The 25,254-nt window shown below is 37.0% G+C and overlaps 1 protein-coding gene across 3 annotated transcripts in view; it reads left to right on the top strand.

Moving 5' to 3' along the window:
• The first annotated feature begins 10,268 nt into the window (after positions 1–10,268).
• Positions 10,269–25,254, top strand: part of HDX (highly divergent homeobox) — a 284,176-nt gene continuing 269,190 nt past the window's right edge. For 2 of the 3 annotated variants that reach the window (XR_004622468.1, XM_034649783.1), the window contains exon 1: positions 10,269–10,390. The gene's annotated coding sequence lies outside the window, so the exon portion shown is untranslated. Of the gene's footprint in view, positions 10,391–10,907; positions 11,079–25,254 lie in introns of those variants that run through there. The other variant, XM_034649784.1, reaches the window with a different exon arrangement.

Raw genomic sequence — 25,254 nt, 5'->3', positions numbered from 1 at the left:
ATAACTTCTGCCCATTTTATGATTTGTTTGTTTCTCGTGTATTGAGTTTGAGAAGTTCTTTGTAGATCTTGGATACCAATCTTTTATCTGTAGTATCACTTGCAAATATCTTCTCCCATTCCGTGGGCTGCCTCTTAGTTTTTTTGACTGTTTCCTTGGCTGTGCAGAATGTTTTTATGTTGATGAAGTCCCACAAGTTCATTTTATCTTTTGTTTCTCTTGCCTTTGGAGATGTGTCGTGCAAAAGGTTGCTGTGGTTGATGTCGTAGAGGTTGCTGCCTATGTTCTCCTCTATGATTTTGATGGATTCCTGTCTCACATTGAGGTCTTTCATCCATTTGGAGTTGATATTTGTGTATGGTGTGAGAGAGTGGTCAAGTTTCATTCTTTTGCATGTAGCTGTCCAATTTTCCCAGCACCATTTATTGAAGAGACTTTCTTTTTTCCACTGGATGTTTTTTCCTGCTTTATCAAAAATTAGTTGCCCAAAGAGCCGAGGGTCCATTTCTGGGTTCTCTATTCTGTTCCATTGGTCTATGTGTCTGTTTTTGTGCCAGTACCATGCTGTCTTTGTGATCACAGCTTCGTAGTACAGCTTGAAATCCGTCATTGTGATGCACCCAGCTTTGTTTTTCCCTTTCAACAATTCCTCGGTGATTTGGGGCCTTTTCTGGTTCCATAAAATTTAAGGACTATTTTTTCCAGTTCTTTGAAAAATGTCAGTGGTATTTTGATCAGGATAGCACCTAGGATTCTGCTCTGCTTTGCCACCTGAGCACTTCGGGCAAGGTGGTCCCTTACCAGAGCAGAGTTCTAAAATTTCCTAGTCTGTGCTCTGCTGTTATATCACTTTCTGGTAGGTGTCTTACAGAGGCTCCCTACCCCAACAGTTTATCTTCTGAAATATCCCCTCAGATTCACTTCTCTGCACCTCCTACCTTGCAAAAAGTGGCTTCTTTTCTATTTGTAGAATTGCAGCAATTCTTTTCTTAGATCTCTGGTTGAACTCACAGGTGTTCAGAATGATTTGATAGATATCTAGCTGATTTCAAGGAACCAGATGAAAGGAGGGTCCCCTATTCTTCCACCATCTTCCCTCCTCCCTTCACTGAGTATAATTTAAATAAAAAACTTTAAAAATTTTTAAAAAGAAAGATGGTTAAGTATATATATATGTATTTATCCTTTTACCTATAGATCCTGTGTGCTTTAAGCTTCTATGGCTGCTGTTTCTTGATTTGCCTTGACCCCTGACCACTCATTTTTTTGATTGCTAAATAAATCAAACTGGCCTGGCTTGAGTTTATCTTGTTTGGTCTTGGAGGCTTTCTTTTTACCTATACTTTTGTATTTGAATCTGCGCAACTTTTGCCTGCCAACTTAGATCCTAAAGCTGTTTTCCCAGTACTTTGATATCTTCCTGATGCTTATTCTCTTTAACCGAGTTCTTGGTTTCTGTAACCCAATCTTTCATCTCTGAGTTTAGAATCTTGTCTTCTGTGACTTTTGCTACATGTCCTTTTTTTGTGGGGGGAGGGTCAAAGGGAGAGGGAGAAAGAGACTCCTACGCAGGATCCACACCCAGTGCAAGCCAACTCGAGGTTATCTCGTGGTTCTGAGATCATGATCTGAGCTGAAATCAAGAGTTGGACACTTAACTGGCTGAGCCACCGAGGCACCCTGCTACATGTTTTTTGTTGTTGTTTGTTTTTTGTTTTGTTGTTGTTTTTTTGTTTTATTTTCCCTTACTATGTATAATTTTGACTTCACTGTCTGTTTATAACTGGTGGACATTCTATATGCCCCTACTTTTTTCTGTTCACATGGTTTCAGATCATCGGTTCTACCTTGACTTAGGTCCAGATTCTGAATCCATTAATTTGCCTTGCCAAACCTTAGCTCTTTTATTTACATCCATTATCGAGGCCTTAAAATGACACGATTGTTAATAGTAACTTTCAAATAATCAGGAACTCTATTTGATCAAAAGCATATCATTAGTAAATTACTGACGCATTGATGTTAGGTAATTCACTTTGCTTCTTTTTACTTTATTTTCCCCATTCATAAAAAGTGATGGCAAAATGATGTAAAAAATGAAATATTTTTTCTCATTAAATTTACCTTGAAAATAGTCGTTTCAATCCTTTCAGTGGTTTTTCAAAAACTCGTCAAATGACTCTGAAATTTTAAGAACTCTTCTTTGCCTTTCCTCTCCCGGTCCTCCCTACAACCCAAACACTGGTTGAAAATAATTAGGCTTTTTTGCTATCTTCTTTGATAACACAGATACAAAGAAGGTATATGGTGCTTCTTCAGATACATTTTGCTTATTTGACCAAAGGTATTCTCAATGTATCTCCCTTGATTTGACCTGAGGACTACTGGTCCTTTCAAATCCTCACATCTTTTAGTTCCTCTAAAGATAGATATGGTTTCAGATCAAATTTTGGTGTCTAGTTGATATATTTCTGTGGATTGGTAGTGAAAATTTGCAGAGGATACTGATTTGAGGCATTCTGGAATGGCCCATATTTCATAGTAGGTAATAACTAACTAATCCTTTTTCAGACAATTTCTCTGGACTATTACTAGCACTCGTATGACCAAACAGATAATTTTTTGGATCATCCTGAAGATATAACAAAAGAGTTATTTCCTAGAGTACACTCATTCCAGCAAGTTCATAAATGATCTATAGGAGATGCATATGTGTATGTTTCTGCAGAAAGGATCCATGGCTATGTAATATTAGCAAAAGTTATCCCTAAACCCCGAGTGACTGAGAACAACTTTAAAATTTAAAGAAAAGACAGATTAACCTTGACAAAGTAGCCTATTTCTTTTCTTATATGTATATAAATAGGGTTCAAGTTACTTCCAGAAGTTAATCAATGTAAATATGTAGGTCCCCTAAATATCTGTTAAAATTCTACAAATATATTTCAATATGGAATTAAAAAAACAAGGATCAATTTTATTATGCACTCAAGAGGGATAATTATAAGTGGACTTTTTCCTGGATGTATATAAAATATTTCTTTCTTTCTTTCTTCCGTTCTTTCTTTCTTTCTCTCTTTCTTTCTTTCTTTTTTAGCAGTTTGCCATTGCACAACTGCTGAGTTAGAATAACTGAGGCTCTGATCTCTCCCTTTATCCTGGCATCAATAGAATGACTAAAGGGAAAAACATCTGGAGCCATATGAGTAATATAGCTTTTGACATGGGAGAAATAGATCTCCATTATACAAAAAACACTTATACTCATAGCTTTTGTTTTCCTGGATCCACTCACAATCCCTGCCCCACTTATCTCTATCTCAGTATTTTGCATTTTCTCTTTAAGTCTTTGACTGGTGTATTAGAGTGTAAATATTTTGAGGACAAAAATCATGTTTTAGTAAATTATATAGGGCTGCACATCATAGGAGGTAACTAAAAGTTTGTGGAATGAAATTGCCTTTAACATTCCCTCTTATACTTACAACTTAATTCATTGTACCTCATACAAAAAAATTCTCTGGAGGGCCTGCTAAAACAGTGGTTACGGAATCATACTCTCAGAGTTTCTGAATCTGTGAATGGGTCCCTCAGATTTGCATTTCTAACAAATTTCCAGATGATGATGCTATTCGTCCAGAGAAAACATGCTTGGTTTAAGTAGAAACAAACAGGAATATTAGTAATGCCTTGCATCTCAAAAACCATAGTGCAACTTCAAAATCAGCTTCATTTTTGAAATTTACTAGGTGAGCAAGTTTCATTAAATATATTTTCTATAAAATGAAGTCCCTTAATAACTAAAATACAAAGTAGAAATATAGTATTCTGCAGAGGTTATTTACAGAATTATTACTAGGTATTTATCCAAAGAATACAAAAATACTGATTCAAAGGGTTACATGCACCCTGATGTTTATAGTAGTATTACCTACAATAGCCACACTATGGAAGAGCCCAAATATCCATTCACTGATGAATGGATAAAGAAGGTGTAGGGGCGCCTGGGTGGCACAGCGGTTAAGCGTCTGCCTTCAGCTCAGGGCGTGATCCCAGCATTATGGGATCGAGCCCCAACATCAGGCTCCTCTGCTAAGAGCCTGCTTCTTTCTCTCCCACTCCCCCTGCTTGTGTTCCCTCTCTCTCTGGCTGTCTCTATCTCTGTTGAATAAATAAATAAAATCTTTAAAAAAAAAAAGAAGGTGTGGTATATATACACAATGGAATATTACTCAGCAATAAAAAAGAATGAACACTTGCCATTTGGAATGATGTGGATGGAGTTAGAGAGTATTATGCTAAGCAAATAATTCAGTCAGAGAAAGACAAATAACATATAATTTCACTCATATGTGGAATTTAAGAAATAAAGGAAATGATCATAGGGGGAGAAAAAGCAAGTGGCAAACCAAGAGTCAGAATCTTAACTGAAGAAATCAAACTGATGGTTATCAGAGGGTAGGTGGGTGGAGGATGGGTTAAACAGGTGTGGGGATTAAGAAATGCACTTGTGTTGGGGCGCCTGGGTGGCACAGCGGTTAAGCATCTGCCTTCAGCTCAGGGCGTGATCCCGGCGTTATGGGATCGAGCCCCACATCAGGCTCCTCCACTATGAGCCTGCTTCTTCCTCTCCCACTCCCTCTGCTTGTGTTCCCTCTCGCTCGCTATCTCTATCTCTGTCAAATAAATAAATAAAATCTTTAAAAAAAAAAAAAGAAATGCACTTGTGATGAGCACTGAGTGTTGTATGGAAATATTGAATAGCTATATTGTACAGCTGAAACTAACATTACACTATATATTGACTAACGGGAATTTAATAAAAACTTTTAAAAAGTATCATTAGAGCAGAGGAGGATATGCTAATGATTCTGAGGAGGTTTCCACCAAAGGTTTGTGCCATAGTATATTTTTCTTCTTGATTTTACTCTGACCTGGCCCACAGTAAACTGAAGGAAGTTTCTTCAACTGGCCTCTCTTTTAAAGGACAAGATTGTCATGGATAATTAAAATCTATTGAAAATGTAGAAATTTAACATTGCATTTTCATTTTAAAATTGTTTTACTTTGTATCAAGAGCGTTTAAAAGGACAACACTTAATTTTAATTTTCTCATTAATTTTTGGCATACAAAATTGATTGGAGATATCAGTAAGCTGCAAAATGGCTAAAAGTTGGACAGCAAAAAAGTGAAAGAGAAAAGACTCAATAATCAACAAACAAAGCATTAAGCCTCTAACGACTGAAGATCAGCTCTACCAGGGAAATCAACTTAATTGATCAACCTAATTTTCAGTAGCTTAGAAGTTAGTTTTTGAAAACCTTTTTTAATCCTAGCAAGCCATATTGTTAATAGCTGTGTTTTGGGCTTATATAGGTAGATTTCACATGTTTTACCAAGTGGTGTCTTGGTTAAGATGAACTGGAGATGAATTGCTTATTGATAGGGAAATTTTAAACAAAAAGAAATAAAAGTTGAAAATACTTTCTTTGGTGTATACAGCCTGACACTGACCCAAAATACACTGCCAAAATGGTTTATTTGGATTCTACCTACTGAAGAATCTGGGAGCATCTTTCTTATTATTACTGATGCCCCAACCTAGAACATCCCTCCCATTCGGCTCCACCAAAAAAAATTCCCAAAGACCAAACCCTCTTCTACTTTCTAGGCATATTCTGGACTAATTCCTATCTGACATGATCCAAAGATTAGTAAAGTCCATGTTGGAATGGATTTTAGCAGTCACTCAACATGGATAAGACTTTGTTCCTGATTGATGGTCATTATGCTTGAACATTCCTAATGATTTGAGGGCTTATGACTTTACAAAGCAGCCCCTGTCATTTTTGAACGCTTGACTGTTAAGCTGCAACTTGTCTCCCTGTCAGTTCTCATTTGTGGTTTTGGTTTTGCCTTTTCGAGAACCACACAATAAGTCTGCCTTTCTTTGTCCTGGTAGTCTTTCAAATATTTGAAGGTAGTTATATTTTCTCCAGATCTTCCCTGATTTAAACTAACCATCCTCAATTCTTGGAGCCATGCCTCATATCATATATTTTTAAGATGTTTCATCATTCCTGGTCTCTCTTTTCTAGACTCAACTATTTATGAAATTTTTAAAAGATATTTATTTTTTATTTATTTATTCATATATTTATTTATCTAGAGTGCAAACAGGGGTGAGGGGCAGAAGGAGAGATAATTCCAAGCAGACTCATGCTGAGTGTGGAGCCCCACTGGAGGTCCAATTTCAGGACCCCAAGATCATGACCTGAGCTGAAATCAAGAGTCAGACGCTTAACTGACTGAGCCACCAGATCCCCCCATTTATGATTTTTTTATTATGTTCAGTTAGCCAACATATAGTACATCATTAGTTTTTGATGTAGTGATCATTTATGATTGTTTTTTTATTTTTTAAAAATAAATTTTTTATTTAAAAAAAAAAAACAATCAACTGAACAAAGCAGATTTTGTCTGATCAGGGTCTAGGATTGTAGGACTCTTAACTTTCTTGCTTTAGATGCTAACTTTTTCTTTTTTTAAAAAAAGATTTTATATGTTTGTCAGAGAAAGAGAGCACAAGCAGGGGGAGCAGCAGGCATAGGCAGAGGGAGAAACAGGCAGCGGAAAAGCAGCTTCCCCGCCGAGCAGGGAGCTCCATGTGGTACTCGATTCCAAGACCCTGGGATCATGACCCAAGCCAGAGGCAGACACTTAACCGACTGAACCACCCAGGCATCCCCTAGATGCTAACTAACTTTTTCTTAATGTAGTTTAATTCTCAATTATTATTATTATTATTTTAGATTTTATTTATTCACTTGACTGAGAGAGGGAGCAAGTGAGCACAAGCAAGGGCAGCAGCAGAGAGAGGGTGAGAAGCAGGCTCCCCAATGAGCAGGGAGCCCAATGTGGGGCTTGATCCCAGGACCCTGAGATCGTGACCTGAGCTGAAGGCAGACACTTAACTGACTGAGCCATCCAGGTGCCCCTCAGTTATCTTTCTTAACAGCTATGGTATACCAGCTCATACTGAATTTATAAATTTTGTAAATAAAATTTTCCCACCTTAATTGTTAATTGTCCATCCTGTACTTGGGCAGTTGATTTTCATAAACCTAAAAGTAAGACTTAACTGTTCAGACCTCTCAAATTTGATCTTGTTGCATTAGAATTTTGAGTCTTTTGAGACTTGAAATCTTGGTTAATATCTGTGCTTTAAGTATTCCTCTCAGATTGTTTCCACCCACAAATTCAATAAGCATGGCTTTAATTGATACATTGTGTGCAGAACAGAGACAGATACCTATGACATGGTACTAGCAACATCTCTGACTTTTGAATACCAATTACTTTAGCTTACACCACACAATCTATGCTTTTCTATATCTATTCATTCAACAAAGTTTCATGCCAGGTACAGTTCTAGGTACTGGGGACATAACAGTAAATAAGAGAGGTAAAATCCTAACCTAGGGAAAGGCAAAATAAATAAGCTAATTATGCGATTTCCCACAGTGATTTGAGAAGAATAATGCACAGCAAGAGGATAGAGGATGTACTGTGATTGGGGATGCTATTTTAAGTACATTGGTCCATAAAGACATATCTGAGGAGGTAAATTTTAACTGGCTACCTGAGTGAAGTAGTATGCTATGGGAAGATCCAGGAGAAGAGTTTTCTAAGAAGGTAAAGCAAGTGCAAAGTCTCCAAAGAAGGAACAGAATTTCCAGAAAGAAAGAAAGAAAGAAAGAAAGAAAGAAAGAAAGAAAGAAAGAAAAGAGGAAGAAAAAACAAGGCCAGTATAGCTTAGTGAACCAGGGCAGAAAGATGTGGTAGAAAATAAACCATAACAAGGATTTTGGATTTTATTGTTAATGAGTTGGGAAGCATTTGGAGGGCTTTAAGTTAGTGAGTAATATGATCCTATTCAATGTTATAAAGAATACTTTGACAGCTGTTAAGAGAAAGTATTAAAGAAGGTAGTAGTAGACAATACCAAACCATGTAAGAGGATTTTGCAGTGGCTCAAGCTAGAAATGATAGTGACTTTAACTGTTGTAGTAGTAATGGAAGAAGTAAGGAGTGCTCAGATTTTGGATATATTTTGAAGGTACAACCTATAGGATTCATGGATGGCTTGGATATAGAGTGTGAAGGGAAAAGAAGAATGAGCAATTGGAAGAATTTAATTGCCTCTTTTTGTACTCTGGTTTCATATTTGTCTTCTCTTGTTAGTTGGACTACAAATTCTTTAAGGGTAGGGATCCTGCCCTTCTTTTTCTCTCAAATCACTTCAGTTCAGGATATGCAGTAGACACTGGGGTGCCTGGTTTGTTCAGTTGGTTAAGCCTCCAACTCTAGATTTCAGCTCAGATCTTGATTTCAGGGTCATGAGTTCAGGCCCTGCATTGGTCTCCATGCTGGGTATGGAACGTACTTAAAAAAATTAATTTAGAAAAGCTATGCAGTAAGTACGTAATGAATGTGTTATTCTATCATAGGTAGGCCATCTCTGAATCCTCCATTTTCATTCTAATCATTCCTTCTTTGAAAGTTAATAATTTCTCTTTATTACTGTTCTTAATACCCTGATCTAGGCCCAAGTCATCTAGAAGCTATATTGCCACTGTAACTGTCTAACTGATCTTTTTTTCTCCAGCCTATCCCTAATCTGATTCAAACTGCAAATTGATGATTAATCACTTGAAAAATTTGCTTTCAGTCATTCCTTCAACAAATACTGATTTGTCTACCTTATATCCAAGACTCTTCTAGATGTCAGGGATATAAAAATAAATAAGACAGACAAAAAAAATCCTGCCCTTATGGAGCTTATATTTGCAATAAGTAAAAATATAAAGGATGTTAGATAGTAATAATTGCTATGAAAAATAAAACAGGAAAGGGAACATAGGGTTATAGTGTAACTTCTTTAAAATTTTAAAGAGGTTACTTTTAAAGCAGTTACATTTGAGCAGAGATATGAATCAAATGAGGAAGTGAAGTCATACAAAGAACAAAGTGAACAACTGTGTAAGGGTCCCGATGTGGTCATGAGATTAATGTTTTTGAGAAATGGGAGAGAAGACCCATGTGATTTGAAAGTGAGTTAATTGTAGTGTGGCAGGAGGTGAGGACATAAAGATGGCAAAGGCCAAATCATTTAGGGCCTTGAAACTATGGTAAGAAATTTGCATTTTATAGTATATGTGAATGTAAGCCCTTGGACAGTCTGGAGCTGGGCATGATTTGAGTTTCCTTTATAAAAAAAAAAATCACTCGAGCTGTTTTGTATATGACTGTAGAGAGTTGAGGTACCCTGCCCTAGGGTCTTCAGTAGCTTCTCTTTTAAGACAGTGCTTTCAGTCCTCTCTTATCTACCATTCAAGAACCATCTCAAGTTTTAATTACAAAATAAAATGCTTCCTTAACTGTTATCACCTCACTGGTATTTCCAGTCATTAAATGATGTATCTCTTGTCTGTAGTTGATGATTGAGCACCTATTAATGTACTTAATTTTATTGCTGTGAATGTTAAATGTGTGCTAATCTTGTCTTCTGAGTGATAAGTTCTATAATAGCATAGGACCAATAAATTGTACATCTCCCATGGCACACAGCAAATTTGGGGAGTATATCAAGGGAGTATTAATTGATGTAACATATGACTTAAGGTTTTTTTTTTTTCCTGCAATGGTGTAATGGTGATCACGCAAGTAACTTCTGGCAGAATAGGGATTGAGGTTAGGTGAATAGAACTCATAATTTTAATTTCTTGCTTTAGGCGCAGAGTCAACTGGTCACATGAAACTGTACACTTGCTCTTGATAAATTCCGAAGGCTTGATGGAGACCTCCTTGATTTTAGTAACACTGAGTATATACATGTCAATTGAACACTAACCACAAAAGACTATTTCTGTATATGATCACTTGATTTTGACATGCAACAATTCTGCTGAAAGCGAATCTCAAGTTGGAAGACCAGGAAGCACCTGCTCATGTAACTACTATAGTCACAGAGATGCTGGGTATCCACAGCTATTCAAGAAGGGAGAGGTACAGAGAGGCCTGGCCTTGGACCCACCTGATATGTGCGGGGAAGAGGCAGCCCCACTGCAGGCAGCTATCTTTCCTCCCCCCTCCCCACTCTTGGGTTCTGGGCTGAGGCCAGGGACTGTCCGGAGCTGATCTCGGGCTCCCATTGGTCGCTGTCTTTTGTGACGTCACAATCATGATGAGAATTGATGATCGGACATGCTGATTTCATTGTCTGAGGAGACAGTGAGATCCAGGAAAAATCTTGCTGAATCTGCTTGCCCCCGCACTGGCCTGATTTGGGATCCTCCAATCCCTCCTGTGACCGCACCACGCCCGGAGGTAAGAACCCAGCCTGCGCGGGTGTGAAGGGCGAAGGAGGATGAGCAAGACGCGGAGCTAATGCTCTGCCCAGTGAGGGGCTTATAGGTTTAGAGGCCTAAAGAGGCTGCCAACAAACCGCTGCGGCTTTGGGGGAGTCAATTGCCTCTACTATCCGAGCCAAGGCTGGCGGCAGCATAAGCTTAAAAAACAGCTGAGGATAGGGGTACAGTGGGCATTGCCAGAAAGCATAGGACCTTGCTCCGAGAGAGGGCGACGTTTGGGATACACTTCTGGCTTCAGAGTAGGAGGAAGTGGCACCTCTGCCTCTGAAGAAAGGAGGCGCGGAGGGGGGGTGAATCCTACCACTTCTAGATTTCACTGGACAGCAGATCTTTCATAGCCCTACTCAAACGCGCTGAGTGCTGCGCTTGCGCACTAAGAACTTGGGGGGGAGGGGGGAGTTCGTGGCGAGAAGAATAGACGTGGAGTTTGCGCAGGCGCCTTTTCCAATCGCCGGAGGAGGTGGGGCTGAGCTGTGTCTGGGTCTACTATGGAAAAGGCTGGGGAGTTGGCTGTGTGTTATTTCAAGCGCCTGTTGATGGAGAGGGATCTGCCACTTATTTTGAATCTGGCTTACTGGGCATACCCAGAACCCAAACGGGCCTGATGAATTTAAGAAAGCAAGTTCTTAATCTACAGATGTCAGGTTTGTAATAATTGAAAGAACTTGGAGAGGAATTTGTGGAATAGAAATTCCTGAGATGAGAAACCATTTAAAAACAACAACACTAATTAATTATTCAAGTGAATCCAACTTTTAATCTTCAACGAACTCTGATTTGAGGTGCCACTCAGTGATTTTGAAACTTAAACTCTTTGGAAAGACTCAGAGTGAGACCCATCGTGGAGACTCAGAGTAAGAAATTAAACTTTCTCGTCTTTTTTTTTTTTCTTTATTTCTTGGAAAGGTTTCTTATAAAGCCTTGGTCTCCCTTTCTGGTTTGGTGCTAAGGCTTTCTTCTTCCTTTCTTCCTCTGTGTCTCTGCTAAAACCAGCAAAGTCAATACCTGTTTGGGAGACCCTTTCAAACTCTCCTTCTTTGGGAGGGGCAATATTACTCAGCAATTGTGAGGAAGAACCTGCCTGTTTGTCTTCGGTGGAAAAGTTGTTATTAACTCCCGACTATTTAACGAGAAATCTGATTTTGTTCCTTCCATTTCTTATAGTAAAGTGGTTATCAAGTCCTGGTGAATTTTCCTTTGAAAGCCCACTACTATAATTCTTCCTTTATTCTACAACCCAAGCTCTCATCAGCACCCATCCAGTCACTTCAGGAACGTCCTAGTCAGCTTTCACTTGTGCCCCAAATCCTTAATTCATCCTGCCGGACTAAAGGTCAGTAAAAACTCCTTTTAGCAAGTCATTTTCTTCACTAAAATATTCTTGGAATTTATTTTTTATTCTGCCAAGCCCAATTCTAGTCAGAGTGCAAAAACTTCCTAATCTAGCTTCGTTGTACCAGGGGACCCTTATTTTACTTGATTTTTCAGTGCACAATTCTCCTTAATGTCCCCTGAACAATCTAACTCCAGAACTTTGCTCCTTGCACCACTACCACGCCCTTCACACAGGATGCCCTCTCTTCTGCCTATTCAGATTTTTTTTCCTCATTAAACTTTTGTTTTTTAATGGGTCTCAAAATTCTGTGACAGATTTTTGGTCAAGTTGTTTTGCCTATTCAGATTTTACCCAGTTGGGAGACTCAAGTTACACCTCTCGGTTGAGTGCCTTCAGTGTGTAACCCAACCATTATTAAGCTCACTTTTTCTAGAACTCCTACATCAGTTCTTATATTTATCTCTTTCTTATAGCCTGTTTTATATTGTCTTCTTATTTGCGTGTGTGTACGTGTTAGACTGAATTTCTCAGCTGGATTTTAAACCCCTTCTTAAGTGTTGGGACCATGCCATCTAATTCTTTATCCTGTGCCTACAGCACCCGGATGATTCTTTGAAGCATCTATAACTGTATATGGTCTTTGCATCCCAATTTCTTGGATAACAAAGTAAGATTGTTATATAGAGAGAACCGTGTATATGTGAAAATTTATTCATCATTCGTCAAGTAAGGGACCCTTCAGTGACTAAATAAACTTGAATATAAGTCAGAGAAAAGGCAATATGGACATATCTATAGAGCGGGTGGCCTCCAAATACATACTGTCTTCATAAAAGAGACCAAGGGGACATTATCCTAGAAGTGGTTCTGTAATTTTCTCGGTTTTAAAAATACCAAGACATTTTCCATTTTCTGTATTTCTCTTTGATGACATTATATCATGTAGGTTTTGTTAAAACCTACTAATTGTTTACTCTTTTTATTGCAATGTATCTTGCAGTTACTGCTTTAAATTGACTATCACTGACAGTTTTCATTTGTATGTCTATTGAATCAGAGCTAATCATTGTGATGGCTGCCATAATTGCTATTGTATAGCATATCAGTTGTCACTTTCCTACCCCTAGGGCTTCAAACTGCATTGTTTCATGGAGCTCAGTTTTATCTGATGGAAAGTGTGATTACAGTTTAATATAGAGGCTTTCTACAGATTTCACTTTGGCTGCTGCCTCACTTTGAGGCACCATCCCAGCCAATATCAGATCAAAGTCTGTGGTTTAAGAACATGGATAAAAAACATTCTAGAAGGGCATTATAACCTTTAAATTTAAAAATCATTGTCATAAATCATTATGAGTGAACTATAAATGTTATTATAAGGGAAAATCCTTTATCCTTGACTTTTTTATCTTGTTACCTAGGTTATGCAAATTCCCAAAAGTGGTTTACCTTGTAGCTATTCATAGTAATTAATGAGACTTACCTAGACATTTACATGTAGACCAATAGACTAAACTGTTCAAAGGTAGGGGACTCTAGATAGAATGTAATGATTAGGGATATGCTGCCCATTTTAGAAAGCTTAAAATAAAATATAAGAAATATAAGAGTGTGGTATTCATGTTTTAAGGTTTATTTGACAACTCCAGTCTGAATGAGAGGATGGCATTGGACTTTCTCATTTAAGTTTTAGTTTGAGCTGGAGGGGATTATATAATGACAAGCCAGCCCCCCCCCATTTTACAATATGAGGAAGAGAGAAGTGAAATAACTTAGCAGAATTAATAAATGCTAATATTTATTAAGCACTTAATGCCAGGCATTATGCTAACAACTTTATATATGTTTTCACATTTAAACCTCCCCACATCCCTATGAGATAGTTTCTAGTATTATTTCTCATTTTAAAAATGAGAAAACAGTAGCTTAAAGTAGTTGACTTCTTGGGGCCACACAACGACAAAATGTCACAGTCAGGACTCAAACATAGGTCTGTTTTGACTCTTAATCAACAAAATATACTTGACCAGGGTAGTATGCAGTGAATCTTAGGCAGAGCTATTTTTTTCAAAGATTTTATTTATTTATTTATTTATTTATTTATTTGAGAGAGAGAGACAGAGATAGCAAGAGACAGCATGAGTGGGGAGGAGAGGGAGAAGCAGGCTCCCCGATGAGCAGGGAGCCTGACACGAGGCTTGAACCCAGGACCCTAGGATCGTGACCTGACCTAAAAGCAGACACCCAACTGACTGAGCCACCCAGGCACTCCTTAGGCAGAGCTTTAACAAGAATCTAAATCTGTGGAGTCCTAGCTCAGTGTGTGTGTGCACATGCATGTGCGTGTTTGTGTGTGTATGTGTTTTATATCATAACGTTTTCCATGAATAGCATACTATTTCTACAATTTCTAAGCCTGACCAATGGTGTATACTTGCTTTTAAAATTGTATTGTACTTCCAGAAGGAATTACATATTTTTGTGTATTGTAACCCCAAACAGAGTAAAAATACTTGAACTGTTGATTTTGATTTTACAGTGGAGTCAGGTAAATGTGAAATTGGTGGTGTCTTAATATATTTGTATAGGATATATTATATCTAGGCATACTGGTTTGGAAGTAAGCAGTGAAAATTCTAGAGAGATATATTCTGCATAAGAAGGGAGCTGGAGGTGTTAGTATATTCAGACACTGTCACTAACACCCTGAGACCTTTCTAGTCTGTGTAAAATTTCAAGACAATAAACTGAAAACTCTATGTGCAAATGGAGTCATCCATACACCAACTAGTAGCAAAATTTCCTGGATTAACTATAGATCTAGGTACATGGTAACTGAATAAATGAGATTATACTGTGTCAATTAAATGCTATACTTTGCATTGTCATCTACGAAGAAATCTACAACAGCAGCTGTCCTACCATCTTGGTCTCCTATTGTTTTACAACTAGAGTTATGTTCTAATTGGTTTGATCCTTAGAATCTTTAAAATGGAAGGAGATGGGGGTTTGAACAAAATGGGTAAAAGGGGGAGGGATATATGGGCCTCCAGTTTTGGAATGAGTAAGTCACAGGAATAAAATGAAGAGCCTAAGGACTGCAGTTAATGATACTGTAATAGCAGTGTAATGGGGCAGTTGGTAGCTATACTTGTGGTGAACATAGAATAATGCATAAACTTTTCATATCACTAAGTTGTACACCTGAAACTATTGTAACATTGTGTGTTAGCTATCCTAAAAAAAGTGTTGTCAGAGTGGCAAAATTTTAAGAAAACATTTTCTTAGCCTCGCTTCCCTTGGAGTTGGTGGCAGTTTATTTTAAGATTCTTAAATGCAGACATGCCCCAGGTAGGCACTTTTCTCACGTACACAAGAGTTTGTGTATGATGCTTCCCAAGGTCATGCAAGTAGTAAGTGGCAGAGCCAGGGCTTTAAAGCAGGTGTCATTCTAGATGCTGCACTCTTTATTAGGTTATAGACTGGAGAACTAGAGTGAAGCCCATCTTTATTGTTTTTAAAAGTTGTTTGTGTGTGTGTGCATGTAATTTCCCTCTAACTTCTCATTCTCAGTCTTTACTACCTTTGACATTTTCCTTTTTCTATCAGTGGAGATAAAAATTTTTAATAGAAAGGCCAAGATTTAGGAGAAAGGGATCATTGTGTTAACCTCCAATGGCTTCAGAGGCGGAAGGCAGATAGACCCATAAACTGTTCTTTCCTGTTGTCGTAACAAACAGTGGCAAAAGCACTTATTTTTTGGGTTTTGTTTTACTACACAAATATATAGTTTTAGTATACTTCTTTATATATACATACTGTTTTACTTGGTTGGCTTCATCTATGTATTGTGTGTTTTATGGATGAAGTGGTTATGCCATTTAGGAAAGTAATTATCTGAGACCCATCCTCCAAATATCTTTACCTTTTCATAGACCTGTCAGTTGTGTTAAAATCTCTTTAATAGAGACCCGAGGCATTATGAAATATGGAAGAAAAAATATATTCTACATTAGTGGATATTGTTACATTAGGTAATAAAATGCTCAGCCTTGACTTATACCCACTATCCCTTTCTTTAAAGATTTCATTTATTTATTTATTTATTTGAGAGAGAGAGAGAGTGATAGAGAGAGCACAAGCAGGGGAAGAGGCAGATGGAGAGGGAGAGGCAGACTTCCAGCCGAGCAGGGAACCCGACATAGGGCTCTCTCCCAGGACCCTATGATCATGACCTGAGCTGAGAGCAGATGCCTAACGGACTGAGACACCCAGGCACCCCATCCCTACTATCCTGAACAACATGAAGTTATTTTTGAATATGTATGTAACTTATTAAAATAATAAGACATTTTATTTAGAACCTCTGGGCTCACTTTTGTTACCAATGAATGCTTAAAAGATGCTAAAGATCAGTTTGAGTTTCTTTTTTCTTTCCCAACTGCGAGTGCTTAATGTAAAGAGATACTCATTTTTTTTTTTAAAGATTTTGTATTTATTTATTTGACAGAGATAGAGACAGCCCGTGAGAGAGGGAACATAAGCAGGGGCAGTGGGAGAGGAAGAAGCAGGCTCATAGCAGAAGAGCCTGACGTGGGGCTCGATCCCATAACGCCGGGATCACGCCCTGAGCCGAAGGCAGACGCTCAACCGCTGTGCCACCTAGGCGCCCCGTACTCTTTTTTTTTTTTAAACACAGTATTGATCGTGATGTGTAGCCAATTTACTTTTCTGGTAGGGTTTAATGCATCTGTATCTAATTCTCGCTCCTCAAGTGTGTTCCATGCAGTACCAGGATGAGCATTACCTGGGAACTTCTTAGAAATTACAGAATCTCTGGCCTCAACCAAGACCTACAGAATCAAATTCTGTATTTTTATAAGATCTCTAGGTGATTCGTATGCACATTAAACTCTGAGAAGCACTGATGTAAAGTGAAATATGACTTCCTGCACAACTTAGACTTTTAAGAGCTGATAATCAGAAAAATCCCTTAATTTCTTTTTGACAGTTTTCACATGTGTAAAGCAATATGTAATCAAAGTATTATCTAATATACATCAGCTTTGTTCCATTTTGGAGTCCAACTCATTGAAAGAATAGCTACACCTATGTGATGGGTTAAATTGTTGAGTCTGAGTGAATCCAATTATTTTGGTGAAAGTAATGACCTTGACATTGAAATGATATTTTCCTAATCATCAACAGAGTATTACAAAACAGTATGGGTGTATTGGGGTCACTGTCAGTAATATCTTCAAGAGGAACTGTACTTAGTTTTCTAACATAGTGACTTAAAACAATACATGTATCGGGGTGCCTGGGAGACACATTTGGTTAAGCGTCTGACTCTTGGTTTTAGTTTAGGTTGTGATCTGAGGGTCCTGGGATCGAGCCCTACATTGGGCCCCATGCTCATCATGGAGTCTGCTTGAGATTTTCTCTCTCTCTTCCTCTGCCCCTCCCACTCATGCTCTCTCTCTTAAAGAAATATATCTTTAAAAAATAAAACAACATGCGTATTATCTTACTGTTCTGGTGGTTTGAAGTCTGAAATAGATATCATTGGGTTAAAACCAAGATGTCAACAGGAATTTTTTCCCTAAAGCCTCTAGGAAATAATTTATTTCCTTACCTTTTTTCGCTTCTAGAGATTACCCACATTCCTTGGATTGCAGCCCTGTCCATCTTTAAAGCTAACAATGGCCAATCTAATCTTTCTCATATTGCATCACTCTGACATTCTTCTGCCTCCATCTTCCACATTTAGGATCCTTGTGATTACATTGTGCCCACTCAGATAATGTAAAACAATCTCTCTATTTTAATGTCAGCTGATTAGGAACCTTAATTCCTCTGCAACCTTAATTTACTTTTGCTATGGAACCTAACATATTTTCAGGTTTCAGGAATTAGATGTAGATATCTCTGGGTGTGTGTGTGAGCACAGGAATTGATGGCCTTTTTGGTTGATAAAGAAAGTTAGCTTCTAATCTTGTTACAGGAAAAAGCAACTAGTGTCATAGGTTGAACTGTGCCTAACCCCCAACAATCCATGTGTTGAAATTCTAACCTCCAGTATCTCAGAATATGACCTTATAATGAAATAGGATCATTGCAGATGTAATTAGTTAAATTAATATGAGGTCATACTTGAGTAAAGTAGGCCCTTATTCCAATATAACTGGTGTCTTTATAAAAGGGGGAAATTTGGATACTGTCATGCATATAGGGAGAATGCCATGTGAACATGTAGATGTCCACTTATAAGCAAGAAGAGATGCTTAGAGCCTTCCTTCACAACCCTCAGAGAGAACCAACCCTCCCAATACTTTAATTTCAGACCTCTAACCTTTTGTTAGATAATACATTTCTGGTTAAGCCATCCAGTTTTTGGTACCTTGTTACAGCAGCCCTAGAAAAGTCAGGATTGTCCTTCAGTTGATATCTAAGTATCATCATCCTCAAAAGCACTTATTTAGTAAGTTTGTATTCTATAATGTGCTAGATGTTGGACAAAGTGAATTAGACATTAAAGAACTTATGATATATGTTAGATGATTTTCATAAAGCAAGCTCTAAAATAGATGATTTTACACCTCTGGCCCTCCATTTATTCAACTGTGAAAAGAAGGCATAGAATTCATAATATCTAAGAACATTTCTAGCTTAAAAATCCATGCTTTATTACTTAAATTTTAGGAAGTTATTATATCCATACATTAATAAAAATATTAAGTGCAGGGAAAGCCATCAAAATTGTGTTAAACTTTTCTTCAGGATCAGTATATTAATTACTACCAACTCTGCTATTCATTGCCCACTTTCTATCCTTCAATTTTATTTTTTAAACATTTTTAAAGTTTTATTTATTTAAGTAATCTTTACACCCCACGTGGGGCTCGGACTCATGACCCTTAAGATTGAGAGTTGCACACTCCTCCAATTGAGCCAGCCAGGTGCCACTGCCATTCAATTTTAAAGTGAAGTATTAAAGACATTGTTGAGAAACACCTTTATTCTTTTGACCCTCTCAACCCATTTGAAATTGGTTTAAGACTTATGTTCAGGGGGTGACTGGATGTCTCAGTTGGTTAGGCATCCAACTCTTGATTTCAGCTAGGGTCATAATCTTATAGGTTGTGAGACTGAGCCCCATGTTGGGCTCCATGCTCTGCTTGGAGTCTGCTTGGGGTTCATTCCCTCTCCCTCTGCCCCTCCCTATCTCTTGTCGTGAGCTCTCTCTCAAATAAATAAATAAATAAAATCTTTAAAAAAAAAGACTTGATGCTCAGGACATAGTATATTTATGATGCTATGCATGCAATATATGCTTAAGAAACAAATTTAAATAAATGAGTAAATTGTCAAAATATCTGAAACAAGACATTCATATATTCGAAAATTTTGAGACCTGTGACTTGAAGAGGAAATGGTTATTTTGAAAAAGTTTTGCCCTGATTTCTCATTACTGCAAAATACATTGGAGCAATATGTGTTCTCATGATTCGCAGATCTATAGTCTATAAGAAGCCTTGAGAATATGGTTATCAAGTTTTCTGGATTAATTAGCAAATGGTTATCAAGTTTTCTGGATTAATTAGCAGCAAAATAACAACTGCTGAATATGGTCATGATCAAACACTAGATAGTATATTCCATGTGTTCAGGTCTGATCTGATTAACAACAAGGAATGTGATTGTAATAAATACTTAGAAACATATTAGTTGTGTAACAATCTCTGCCTTAATGTCTCATATCTACATGAAAAAAATGACTTAGGCAGGAGAAATGCAGTGCCAACAAAAACGTTAGGGATCAATGTTAATTCCATACTTCAAATACATATATATGTCTATAATTTAATAGTAACGTATGTTTTCTAACTTAATGTCACAGGCTTAACCCAGGGCAGTGTCTCTGAAACTGAGGTCTGCAGACCCCTAGGGGTGCAAGGACATGTTTTCAGAGGTCTGCAACTTTTATGGCTATTTTTAAATTTGAGGGTTTTATTTGATCTTGGAATAAAGATCTTAAAAAGAAAATGATGAGCTTGAAAGAAAAATCCACATTATGCGTGCATTCACTCACACACAAAGCCTTTCTACCAGGTATAAACACAAAACTTCTATTTTATAGTCATAAATCACAGTTAAAAGGCATTTGATGGAGTAAATCGAGTCCCATAATACAGAGTTCCTCAAACTGACATCCAAAGATAGATTTTTGCAGGATAGGACAGATTTTGCTTTTTCAAGGGAAAAAGAAAGAAGGGGCTTTACCTATGGCTCTCAGATTTGGGTTGTGCTCCATAAGGCTTTTAAGTTTTTAAGCAGCTTCTTAGTCTATTCAAAGTATTTGCAGAGATAAATTTATGATTCCACTATTTGGTGAATTCAATATGTATGTATGTATACTGTATATGTGAGTGTACTTACATACTGTTACCTACTTACTTGCCACTAGATGGTGTGCATTGAGGAGTCTTTGATCCCAAAAGAGGAGGATGTTTAATTTTTCCACTAAGGTTTTTGTTGTTGTTGTGTGTGTGTGATATTTTTGATTATGTTCAGTTAGCCAACATATAGTGCATCATTAGTTTTTGATGTAGTGTTCAATGATTCATTAGTTGCATATAACACCCAGTGCTCATCACAACACGTGCCCTCCTTAATACCCATCACCCTGTTACCCCATCCCCCCACCCACCTCCTCTCTGAAACCCTCAGTTTGTTTCCTGGGGTCTGTAGTCTCTCATGATTTGTCTCCCTCTCTGATTTCTCTCCCACTAAGTTTTTGCAGTAAAATTGAGAATGGGAGATACAAGACAATTTAATAGTCTATCTCTTCACTTCTAGGTGAAACCGCCCTTAAATCTTAATATATGCTACTTAAATCTGATTCACAAAACACTAAAAAAATATCTGGTCTAAGTAAATAAATATGGCTTTAACCTTTTTAAAACAAATTTTAAATACCAATCAAAATTCTTGCTAGGAGTGGGTTAGAGAAGATGTAAAACAGGATAGGATGGAGTTATGTGGATGATGAAAAAAAAAGGTTAAGAAAGAACTAAGAATAAGTGTACAGTACAGTAAAATAAGGGATATAGAGATTATTTAGATATAATGAATAATTTTTAAATAATATTTTTTATTATATTATAATGAATAATTTGTTAATAATTACTTTTCCAAAGTGTGGCTATTGGAAATTTTATAGAGCTCCTCTAAAAAGTAACTGAAAATGCAACCTACAATTTAAAGGTGTTAAAGTAGAATGTGAATTGCAAGATGTTAGTGGTCAATGCTTGAGGCAGTGCAAACACTTTTATTAACTGGTGGAAGATAGAAGTGATTTACGTGCATAATTTGCTTGGGGCTAGAAATGTCAGAAAAAAAGCTTAATTCAGTCAACAAAAATGTATGGAACAAATATTTACGTGTGGTCAAACTTAACTCATCAGGAGATGCTATATATCACTGGTCATTAGAAGTCATATATTCAGGGGCGCCTGGGTGGCACAGCGGTTAAGCGTCTGCCTTCGGCTCAGGGTGTGATCCCGGCGTTATGGGATCGAGCCCCACATCAGGCCTCTCTGCTATGAGCCTGCTTCTTCCTCTCCCACTCCCCCTGCTTGTGTTCCCTCTCTCGCTGGCTGTCTCTGTCAAATAAATAAATACAATCTTTTAAAAAAAAGTCATATCTTCAGAATGAGGATGTGTGGGAGTGTATCAAAGCAGAGTTAAGGAAAAAGGAAATCAATTATCCGAATGAGACTCTGTTTATGCCTCTGTTGTCCAACTCATCTATCTGAAATTAATCTTCTTTATTTTGTTGTAATACGAGTTTTGATATCTGAGTGCGTGATCAGGTACTTGTAGTTTAAAGGTATTTTATTAATTTAACATTAGGACTTTATAATAAAACAAGTGTCATTAGAAGCTGTAAAATAATTGATAAAACAAAATGAGGTCTAGCATATCTACTTACTAATGCTCTGTTTTTAAAGATATTTTAATCAAAACTTAAACTTTTATTCAAGTATACTTGACATTGAATATTATATTTATTTCATATGTACCGCATAGTGATTTGACAATTACATGCAATAAGAAATGCTCACCATAATAAGTAGAGTCACCGTCTGTCACCAAAATTCTTACAGTATTATTGACTCTATTCCCTAATCTGTACTTTTCATCTCTGTGTCTTGTTTTATTTTTTAAGTTTTAATTTTAATTTCAGTTAGTTAGCATACAGTGTAATATTAGTTTCAGGTGTAGAATTTAGTGATTCAACACTTACATACAACACCCTATGCTCATCACATCAAGTGCCCTCCTTAAACACCATCACCTATTTCACCCATTCTCCCCACCCACCTCCCCTCTGGTAACCATCAGTTTTTTCTCCATAGTTAAGAGTCTGTTTCATGGTTTGCCTCTCTTTTTTTCCCCTGTGATCCTTTGTTCTGATTTTTAAATTCTTTAAATTTTGAAATTGTACGCTATTTGTCTTTACTCAGTGACTTATTTCACTTAGCATAATACTCTGTAGCTCCATTAGTGTTGTTGCAAATGGCAAGATTTCATTCTATTTTATGGCTGATTAATATATATATATATATATATATATATATATACACACACACACACGGCACACCTTCTTTATCCATTCTTCAGTGAGTGGACATCTGGGTTTCTTTCATAATTTGGCTATTGTTGATAATGCTGCTATAAACATCTGGGTACATGTATCCCTTCAAATAGGTATTTTTGTATTCTTTGGGTAAATACCTAGTAGTGTAATTGCTGGATCATAGGGTAGTTCTGTTTTTAACTTTTTGAGGAAACTCCATACCATTATTTTCCAGAGTGGCTGCACTTGTTTGCATTCTCACCAGAAGTGTAAGAGGGTTGACCCCCTTTCTCTGAATCCTCTCCAACAGCTGTTGTTTATTGTGTTGTTAATTTTAGACATTCTGGCTGGTTTGAGGTGATATTTCATTGTAGTTTTGATTTGTGTTTCTTTGATGATGAGTTATGCTGAGCATCACTTCGTGTATCTGTTGGCTATCTGGATGTATTCTTTGGAAAAATGTCTATTCACGTCTTCTGTCCATTTTCTTACTGGATTTTTTTTTGGGGGGTGTTGAGTTTTATAAATTCTTTGTATACTTTGGATACTAACCCTTTATCAGGTATGTCATTTGCAACTATCTTCTCCCATTACTTAGGTTGCCTTTTAGTTTTGTCGATTGTTTACTTCACTGTGCAGAAACTTTTTATTTTGATAAAGTCTCAATTGCTTATTTTTGTTTTTGTTTCCCTTGCCTCAGGAGACATATCTAGTATGAAGTTGCTATGGCCAATGTCAAAGAGGTAACTGCCTGTATTCTTCTCTAGGACTTTAATGGATTCCTGTCTGACATTTTGGTCTTTCATCCATTTTGAATTTATTTTTGTGTATGGTCTAAGAAAGTGGTCCAATTTCATCCTTTTGCATGTTGCTGTCCAGTTTTCCCAACACCATTTCTTGAAGAGACTGTTTCCCATTGGATTTTCTTTCCTGCTTTGTTACAGATTAATTCACCATATCATTATGGGTTCATTTCTGGGTTTCTGTTCTGTTCTTTTGGTCTATGTGTGTACTTTTGTGCTGGTACCAAACTATTTTGATCACTACAGCTTCGTAATGTAACTTGAAGTTCGGAATTGAAATGTCTCCACCTCCACTTTTCTTTTTCAGGGCTGCTTTGGCTATTCAGAATCTTTTGAGGTTTCATACAAATTTGAGGATTGTTTGTTCTACCTCTGAAAAATGCTGTTGATATTTTGATAGAGTTTGCATGAAATGTATAGATTGCTTTGGGTAATACAGACATTTTAACAATATTTGCTCTTCCAATCAATGAGCTTGGAATATTTTTCCATATCTTTGTGGCCTCTTCAATTTCTTTCATAAGTGTTCTACAGTTATCAGAGTACAGATCTTTTAGCTCTTTGATTAGGTTTATTCCTAGGTATCATATGGTTTTTGTTCCTGCTGTTAATGGGATCAATTCCTTGATTTCTCTTTCTGTTGCTTCATTCTTGGTATATGTATAGAAATGCAACAGATTTCTGTACATTGATTTTTCACCCTGTGACTTTACTGAATTTTTTGTCACTTCTAGCATTTTTTGGGTGCAGTCTTTTGGGTTTTCTATGTAGGGTATCATGTCATCCACCAATAGTGAAACTTTGACTTCCTCCTTGCCGATATGGTGGCTTTTATTTCTTTTTGTTGTCTGACTGCTGTGGTGAGGACTTCCAGCATGATGTTCAGTAACAGTGGTGAGAGTGGCCATTGTGTCTTTTTCCTGACCTTAGAGAAAACCTTTTAGATTTGCTCCATTGAGGGTTACATTAGCTGTGGGTTTTTCATATATGGCCTTTATTATGTTGAGTTATAGTCCCTCTAACCCTACTTTGTGGAGGGTTTTTATCATGAACCCATGTTATACTTTGCCAAATGCTTTTTCTGCCTCTATTGAAATGATCATATGGTTCTTTTCCTTTCTTTTCTCAATGTGGTATATCACATCGATTGGTTTGTGAATATTGAACCACCCTTGCAGCCCAGGGATAAATCCCACTTGATCATGGTGAATGATTCATTTAGTATAGTGTTGAATTCAGTTTGCTAGTATTTTATCGAGAATTTTTGCATGTTCATCAAGGATATCGGCCTGTTGTTCTCATTTTTAGTGTAGTATTTATCTGGTTTTGGAATCAGGCTAATCCTGGCCTCATAGATTGAGTTTGGAAGGTTTCCTTCCATTTCTATTCTTTGGAATAATTGAGAAGAATAGGTATTAACTCTTCTTTAAATGTTTTGTAGAATTTACCTGTGAAGCCATCTGGTACAGGACTTCTGTTTGTTGGTAGATTTTTGATTACTGATTCAATTTCTTTGCTGCTTATTGGTCTGTTCAAGTTTGCTATTTCTTTCTGTTTCAGTTTTGGTACTTTGTATGTTTCCAGGAATTTATCCCTTTCTTCCAGGTTGTGTAATATGTCGGCATATAGTTTTCCATAATATTCTCTTATAATTGTGTATGTTTCTGTGGTTTTGGTTGTTATTTCTTCTTTCTCATTTGTGATTTTATTTATTTGGGTTCTTTGTCTTTTCTTTTTTATAAGTCTGTCTAAGGGTTTATCATTTTTTTCCAAGAACCAGCTCCTGGTTTTATTGATCTGTTCTAGTGTGTGTGTGTGTGTGTGTGTGTGTGTGTGGTGTTGTTGTTGTTGTTGTTTTGTAGTTTCTATATCATTTATTTCTGTTGTAGTCTTTATTATTTCCCTTGTGCTGGCTTTCAGATTCATTTGTTGTTCTTTTTCTAACTCCTTTAGGTGTAAGGGTTAGGTTGTTTTTTGAGATATTTCTTGCTTCTTGAGGTAGTTTTGTCTTGCTGTATACTTCCCACTTATGACCACTT

The sequence above is a fragment of the Ailuropoda melanoleuca genome, chromosome X, assembly GCF_002007445.2.
Source record: "Ailuropoda melanoleuca isolate Jingjing chromosome X, ASM200744v2, whole genome shotgun sequence".
NCBI lineage: Eukaryota > Metazoa > Chordata > Mammalia > Carnivora > Ursidae > Ailuropoda > Ailuropoda melanoleuca.
This window is presented reverse-complemented; position numbering and strand designations above follow the sequence as displayed.